This window comes from Lynx canadensis, chromosome B4, assembly GCF_007474595.2.
Source record: "Lynx canadensis isolate LIC74 chromosome B4, mLynCan4.pri.v2, whole genome shotgun sequence".
Lineage (NCBI taxonomy): Eukaryota > Metazoa > Chordata > Mammalia > Carnivora > Felidae > Lynx > Lynx canadensis.
The window spans coordinates 3,612,029-3,620,553 of record NC_044309.1 but is presented as its reverse complement, the minus strand read 5'-3'; the positions used below and the strand labels follow the sequence as shown (position 1 = coordinate 3,620,553).

Genomic DNA, 8,525 nt, shown 5'->3' with positions numbered 1-8,525 from the left:
CATGGGTTTTTCAAAACATACTTTCTCTGCTCACACTGACCCCCTCCTCCGTGTCTCCCCTCCCTCCCGCCAGCTACTTCTGGTGAAGGCACTGGGACCAAGTAGGCATTTCTACATCTATTTGGACATCTACAGGCTACAAAAAGCCCTTTATTGTGAAGGCTAGCTAGGCATTTGTTATATTTATACTCTGTGGCTGCTACTTTTCTGCCAGCATCCCTTTCTGTAGTCAGTGTGGCATCTGGGCGATACTCAGAATAGAGTGACCAGACACTGAGGACCTGTGTCACCGTGAAATGTCTCCAATATATAAATGTACACCGGGAGCCAGGTACAGTCAAGTTTTTAGTTTATCATGGAAACTATTGAAGTATTTTAAGATACAAATATGCATTCAATATTTCACTGCTTTTCTTTGTTGCTGTTTACTTAGGTCGCTCCTCTCAGACTTTTCACAGAAATGCTTGAGTCTCCTGAGCGAGGTCAGAGACTCATCAGAGAGCACAAAGGAGTCGGGGCTCAAGTAAGAAAAAACTCTGTTACATGGCAAATAAGTGGGTAAAAGAAAGCCCAAACGCACCTCGTGGGTCACTGTGGCCATTGCTAATGACCCCTAGGCAAGGCCCGGGGTGATGGGTACCCAGCAAGGTATCTGTGGATGGACAGTTGCAGTGAGGCGTTGATGGATTTAAATACTGCATCGAGTGTGTGTGCGTGTGTGGGGGTTCATTATCTTGCGGGAAAGATAGTAAACAAGGGGTAGGGGCGCCTGGGTGGCTCAGTAGGTTAAGCATCCGACTTTGGCTCAGGTCACGATCTTGCGGTCTGTGAGTTCAAGCCCCACGTCGGGCTCGGGGCTGACAGCTCGGAGCCTGGAGTCTGCTTTGGATTTTGTGTCTCCTTCTCTGTCTGCCCCTCCCCTGCTCATGCTCTGTCTCTCTCTCTCTTTCTCTCTCTCTCTCAAAAATAAATAAGCATTAAAAAAATGTAAAAGCAGAAGGTATAAAGGGTAAACAGCGGTTACTTTTTGGGATAGAGAATATTAAATAAAGAGAAAAGCTTATTTTATTTTATAGCTGCCCGTCTTGCTTTAACGTTGCCCATGAAGGTCATCTCTTTCTCATTGTTCAAAATGTCAGAAGTTTGCTGGGTGGTGGAGTCAATGCCCACTCTTTTCCTTATATATCTCCGTATTAAAAATAAGAACAATTTATTTTAAAATAATCAACTTGTGGCACTTTTTGGACTTTGATCGCTAGATAACTATATCAAGGTGGAGAATGGACTTTGATCTCGCACACTCTCTACACGTTTAAAAGTTTAAGCCAGTATTTTAACACGTTGCTCACACTTTCTAGATTGGCATCACTGTTATTTCCACCAACTCGAAAGCAGTTTCTTCTGTGCAGACTTCCTTTATGACAGTCTGAGTTGGGGGGCAGAGGCCTGGAGTCCTCACCAGGGGACTGTGATGCGCTGGGAGCTTTCGGACTAATTAGTCAGATCCCACCTCTTACGGGAATCACGGGGAATTACGGCAAGTCACTTTAATAGGTTTCTAGCACCTTTATTACCTGGTAATTTTATAGTTTGTGTGCTAAATGCTCCGAAGCTTATAATCATGTCTGCCCTCCTTCCGCACCCCCACCACTTTACAAACACGGGAAGGGAAACAGGAGGCCAAGTGCATCGCCAGGTTAGGGAGGCTGCTGCACCTGCTGACAAAGCAACATAGAGATGCAGCTTTTCCAGTTAAGTTTTCTTCTTGCCCACAAGGGCTTTAAAAAGTGGGGTCCGGGAGACACACAGGGGGAAGGATGTCGTTGACGCGTTTTGGGGGTTTAAATGAGGAGCGCATCTTGTGGAGAAGCACCCACTCGCTGGGCGTCATATCGACCCTCCCAGCTCTGAAGAACCCAGAGACTTTTCTTCTGGCTCCAATCCCCAAAGCACTTCGTATCACACCATGTTTTTTCTCAAAATGAAGGTCCATTCGCGGGAATAATTTAGGATGACGCAATGGAAGCAGGTCGGGAATTTTGCTGTCCTGGTAATGTGTTCTCTCTTAGAAAAAACTAATATGACATTTGAAGCAATCATGTTAACCTCCCTCAACTTAAGTTTGCTAATGGCTCGCCTGCCATCGTGTGAGTCCTCAAGCACGAGGCTCTCCTGGATTCCACATTCTAGAACCGAAGGCTCTTCTCGTTCCTCTGTGTGAGCTCCACACCCAGATACTTACAACTCCTTGTGCTCCCATGTTTGCCGTGACCCATATTTATGTCGGGTACCTCAAAGGGGCTGGATAGACTCCTCTACCGGATTCTGTAAGCCAACGGCCCTTTGCACGTGCAACAGAGGGAGGTTCTGACGGACATCGCACCAGTGGGAGGGATGATCCAACAGCCAGAGCAAGCCACAGAGATGGGGCTTTGCTCTGCCTGATCTGACATCAAACGAAACACATCCTTGTATTTGGTCTTTAAATCATACCCCGGAAGAAATACTGTGTATTCACAACAATATTTTGGGCTCATAATCAACGTTGTGCAGGATAACTCTATCATGAACGGTGGCCTAGGGACCTACACACCATTTATAACTTTGGGATTTGGGAAGAGTTTTTCTTGTTTTCCCATAGAAGCGTAAACATATTTATAATGTGACCTTCAGCGCACAATTGATTTGTACGTTGGAAACGGATCCTACGTTAATTCTTTTTACTCTGACCCACGAGTCAGAAGGGACATGTTACTTCCCAAAGGCAGACCGCCGATGGCTTGTTCAGCCAGGCCGCAGCAGCTGAGACTTCGATTTTGCAGACGGCCAACCAGACTTGCTGATGCTGGAGATATGCACGCTTCTTGAATCCAGTCTGCTGTCACCACTCTCCATGTCTGTCCTTCCAGCCTTTGCCACACCTGACATGGGTTCTGTTAGTGGCTCCATCCGAGCTCTAGTCAGAACTTCGTCTGCTCGCCCTGCTTGTCTACCTCAGAAAGAGGAGGAGCAATGATGTTGGATAGTTAAGAAAAGGGTTGTAACTAGAGACTGGATGACAATAGATTCTGAGCCTTCGGCCAGAGGAGACCAAGACGCCTATATTGGGCAAAAGGTCTTCCTTTCTCTTCCTCGTGAGAGGTTACCAACATCAGGTTACTCCTCCCACAGACCAAGAATAGAATAGCGCCTAGGAAAATGTGCCCAAGGGTCTTTACACGTTAACACGAGTCCCAAGACAGCTCATCGAGAGAGTACATTGGGGTTTCAGTCTGAAGCTCCAACCAGAAATAAGAACACGTTTCTGGAGGATCCTCTTTCCATTTACCCCTCAGGAACCTACAGCAGGTGATTACGAAGTTGAGTATTCTGGGCCCTGACCAATTCTCTCAGCTTTTCTCTTTCTACTTCGGATAAGACCAAGAGATCATAATAAAATCCCGTAAAATCCTTAATAAACATAGAAAGTCAGCAAGGTCTGGCCAGGATCTGCACTCACCAGATACACTGTCTGCACTGTGCTGAGTCCGTGCTATCCGTGCATGTTCTGGAACATCAATTCTAAGACCTTCTCATGAATGAACAGCAGCACTAAGGTTAACATCAAGTTCCATGGTCTCCAAAGTACCAGACGAGTACAGCACAACACGAGCCTCCAGTTCTACCAGTGACCAGGTCCTAACCTACATCTTTAAAAGCAACCATCAGCGTGTGTGGCTTCTTCCCCATTGGCCACAGTCCAAGGAGGGACAATATCCCTGATTCATAAGGATCAGCCTGTGATCCAGGGTGGCCGTTCAAGTCACACCTATCTGTCCCCAAGTCAGCATTCAACCCTCACGGGGCCAGCACAAGCCCTGAGATGGGTGGGGATTGGCAAGGAAGCAGGAAGTACCTTTTTCTGAGATCCTGAAATCCTGAAATCCTAAGGAGACCTTCCTTTCCACCAGCTGGGGAAAACATATCTCAAACGAAGCCAGCATTATATGAAGCAGAATTGAAAGAAACGAAGTTCCACTAATGTTCTCGAACTCCTGGGTCTGGCTGTGCCTGAAGACTGGTCACTCCTGGGGCTTCTGGTCACATGTGCCCACGTGTTTCCCTTTGGTTTCATCCAGACTGAGATGCATTCCTGTCATGGACAACTTGGAGATTCCCAACTAGTGCCCTGTGATTTTTTTCAAACAGTACGTTGTAGAAATCACAGGAAAACAAAAAACACAGGCTGCTTTTACAAAGGGTCAATATCAATCATGCAAACTGCTTACTGTCCATTTATCATTTCTTAAGTTCATAATACAGAAAATTAATACCCTATTTTTAGAATAACTTTGAGTTCTTGTGGGGGGGTCTTCTAATTAAATCATTATTCAGTTTAATTGAAACACCAGAAGCAGACTGATTTGTCAAAAAGTCAATGGGCATTATTATAGTATTAATGTTTTAATCAGACTGATCATCTTGGCAGTTTGCTTTTTTTTTTTAGTTTATTTATTTATTTTCAGAGAGAGAGAGAGAGAGGGAGAGAAAGAAAGAACAAGCTGGGGAGGGGCAGAGAGAGAGGGAGAGACAGAGGATCCAAAGCAAGCTCTGTGCTGACGGCAGACAGCCCGAAGCGGGGCTCAAACTCACGAGCCGTGAGATCATGACCTGAGCCAAAGTCAGATGCTTAACCAACTGAGCCGCCCAGGCGTCCCTGCCGTTTGCTTTTTAATAGCAAAAGTAGCAGATGAGATCCCTGCATTTCTAGAGTGAAGCTGCTACGTTGACTGTTAACCTCAGGTGGCATCTATGCTCGTGTACTCACAACTTCTAGAATTTCAGGTGCCTGGTTCAAGTGGTGCTTCATCCAAACACAGAGATGGGTCGGTATGGTCTGCAGAGAAAGGGACACTTTCTATGGAGCCCCCAGCGTATCCCTGTCTAGAGCAATGGCAGAAGCTGCTATCAATTTGGAGCCCGCTGGGGAACATGCTATGGATGGGAGCGAGACGAAGACAAAGACAGAAGTGAAACGGGAATGTGTGGGCTCAGAAGCAGAGCAGTGTGTTAGTGGAGAAAAGGCAGATCTTCTCGAGATAAGAGGGAGAGACAGAAGGAAGAACTATCTGGCCGTGCCGGTTAAAAATACAGTTGAGAGGATTAGAGGCAGATTATTTCCTCTGTGGGACTCGAATGTCAAGGCACCATCAGCCCGCCAAATAATTCGCGCGTGTTGCTGTGGCTAGCCCACAGGTGCCAGAGAGGGGGAGGCCGGAGCGCAGGGGGAGGGTGTGTTCGCGTGAAAGACACAGCCGAGCGTGCTGTTTCATACAGAGGCGAAGAGGGAAGAGACTATATCGTGATCGCCTTGTTTTCGTTGTATCCATAGCCTCAGATGACATTTTTGAGACTTGCTTTAGCGGCTTCGCTGTTGAGATAAAGAAAAACACTGCTCCACGCAACCCTGTCTCGATGGGGGTCAGTTTCGATTTAGAAACACAGTTCGTCGTACCAAAACCCACGCTCGGAACTTCTTCGCGATGAGAAGCCGGGGGTGCAAGCGCCGGCGGCTACGTGAGAGGGACCTCACGGTCCCTCTCCTGGTGACGCCAGTCGGTCTCCTGTAACGCGGGATTTCTTGCCAACGGAATATGAAACGTCTACACTCTTACGGTCATCGGGCCTTAAAAGCTGGAGAATCACACGGCTCACGCACAGTGTTTCGAAAGAGAAACTTCACGTGCACTTTTGGCTAAAGGCTATTCTGCTTTTCCTAACACGTTCCTGGTAGAAGGATTGAGTGAGTGACGGATCGTTCCGCAGACATTTCCCCCCGTTTATGTATGCCCGTGCAGGTAACCACATCTGTTGAGAAATCTCTGCTTTGCATTTATGCAGAGCAGAGAGAACAGCTACTGTCATACTATTTGCATACGCCGTGTGCAGCCCCGTCCCAGCAGCCCTAACGATAATAGCAGAGTTTCGGAAGCTTAGGTATATTCTTGGAGTGACCCAATTCACTCAATCACCCTCCAGACACAATGCCAGGCTATTGAAGGCTCCGGGACCCTGGCGGATTTGAAGGCTTTGTCCCGATTTCAGGACGTCTTTGTTCCGATAACAATAGGTGACATCCCACACAATGCAATGCCATTGGTACCACTGCCTGCTGAAACTTCCTGTTTAGAATGGAGCGGGGAGATTTCTGAAAAGCCTGGATAGGTTAGTGAGAAAAGGGGCCAAACAATGCCGGATTTCCAGGATTTTCTCTCGTTGGAGACGAAACCCAATGTGTGCGGGGCAAGGGGAATGACGGCGTTCCAGAGGGCGGCCCTGGCCGGGGTTAGAGCCCAGTTGGGACACCTGGGAACTCACCGGAACTGCTCGAGAGAGAGGCCTCCTGAAGTACATCCCAACGCCCGGGAGCCCAGGCGCCTCGTGCAGCCGCAGCACGTCCTGCCTGTTCTGAGGTTTGAAGCTAGGCCTCCAATCAGGCTTCCCAGGCGGCCGTTTACGAAAAGCTTGCTTCAAAGTCTTGAACACGTCTTCGCGGAGCTTCAGCCATTGTGGGTCTTTGAAGCCTGCCAAGTAAAGAAGAGAAAGCAACACGTCTTCTCAACAGGGTGTCGCCAGAGATTCTGGGGCCTGCCAGCGGGACGACGGGGACCTAACGCCCGCGCCCCCGATCCTGCCCATCACCTACAAGCATGTGGCCGACGGGGGGCCGACTCCGGGCTCCCAGCGAGAGCCGGAGGTGGACTCAAGTCCCGCCCTTTCATGGCCCTGCAACCAGCAGGCCGGGAGCACGACCGCCTCCCCGAGCCTCTGCTTCCTCTTCCGGAGGGACCAAGCAACAGCGCCCTGCACGATGGCTGTGCCAGGCTTCAAATAACAGAGCGCATGCTGGTCCTTCCCTCTGCAGCTGGACACAAGAGACACTTGTCCACACTTGGAGCTGACTCTCCTTAGACTCTACGTCTACGTGATAAACCCATAACCTCTGATTATTTCCAACAGAGCTTTCCAGAAGAGCTTTCTAATGGATCGAAATCCTTTTGGACGGTGACCTGTATCCTAGAGGAGTGTCTGCCTCTAAGGCCGGTCTTGGTTTTGCACGGAAAGCAAGTGAACATATCGGTGGTTCGCTGGTGAAATACGGAGAAGTGGAAAATCTGTCTGGCACCTTTTCTCTAAGGACGTAACACAATTAGGAGGAGAGCCCAAGAACATGCTAACGGTACAGAATATACTCGCTGATTTGCCACGGGTAATAGCAGCTGACGTTTACTGGGCAGACAGTACGGCCCCAGCACTGTCGTTCATTTTCCACGCGACCTCGTCCATCATTCCTCGGAGGGAGACGCCATTATGGGCTTGATATCACAAATGGGAAAGCTCAGTGAAATGAGCTAGTGGATACTTGATCTTGAACAAGACAGAAGAGGAGTTTAGATGTCGGCTACCAGCAGGCACTCCGGTGAAATATTTTGATTATGAAATAACGCTATCTGATACTTACCCTTCTTATCCAATCGGTCAGCAGTGAGTCACTTCCAGTGACTACATTTAGCAGCCACACTTCGGCAGACGGGTCGATGCAAACCTGCCTACACCAAGTGATTCTTGGCCAGCTGCTGTTTCCTTCTCTGCTCTAACCGTAGCCTTGCGCCTGCTCCAGAACCCCGGGTCATCCCTGCAATAACCGGCTGTCAGCGTCACCTTGGACACGTGATTTAACCTTGCTGTTCCTCTAGTGCCCCATTTGTAAGATGGGCTCATAACAACAGCCCACACTGGAGTGGATGTCTTGACAACTGGATTAACTGAGCTGTTGCCCGGTTCGTAATAGATACACAATAAATGTTAGTTAGTATAGAGATTACTAACTATCACTCTTTCGTCCGTTGTGTATGGAACTCTTAGCTAGGACACACAATCACAGAACTCAAGTGCTTGAGTGAGCTGTGAATGACGGTTAAGTGCAAACTCCCATCCTTCTGGAACTGACTGGCCCCCTCCCTGGCACAGACCGCTCTCTACAAGATTCTTCCTTACGCTCCGGTCCTATTTTACCTCTTTCCTCCTGCTCGGCTCTCTGTAGAGAGGGGTAGTGGTGAACAGGTTTCCCTCTGTGACCTCCACCTGCCTGGCCCTCGCTCTCCGGGCCTCCGGGTCAGTCTGTGTTTCTGTGGCTTTCTCTGGAAAACCTGGGCTGTCTCTTCTCTTCTCTTCCAGTATTTGCGCCTCACAAACCCTTTCTTTTCTTGGACTTGGGCCGTTTGCATATCATCCAGAGTACATTTGTGTTCATTCCACTGTAAAAATCCAATTTTACTGTGTACCAATTTTTTTTTTTTCTCCAAGAACACTGCCCTCTAACTACTAAAATGGCAGGCGGTATGCTGGGGCTAGAGACACGGAGGTAAATAATTCAAAATCCTTAAGCTGGCAGCTTCCCCTGTCTGGTAGGGGAAACATTTTCACAGACAGTTGAAATGAACTAAGTCCGGTGAGGGCAAACAAATATCCAGGAAGCACAGAGA

At 48.4% G+C, this 8,525-nt stretch overlaps 1 long non-coding RNA gene across 1 annotated transcript in view; it reads right to left on the bottom strand.

The window, feature by feature from the left end:
* Window positions 1-5,369: 5,369 nt before the first annotated feature.
* The window catches only part of LOC115518149, a 53,712-nt gene continuing 50,556 nt past the window's right edge, over window positions 5,370-8,525 (bottom strand). Inside the window, exon 4 of the long non-coding RNA XR_004343828.1 lies at window positions 5,370-6,563. This is a non-coding gene — a long non-coding RNA (uncharacterized LOC115518149). The remainder of the gene's footprint in view (window positions 6,564-8,525) is intronic.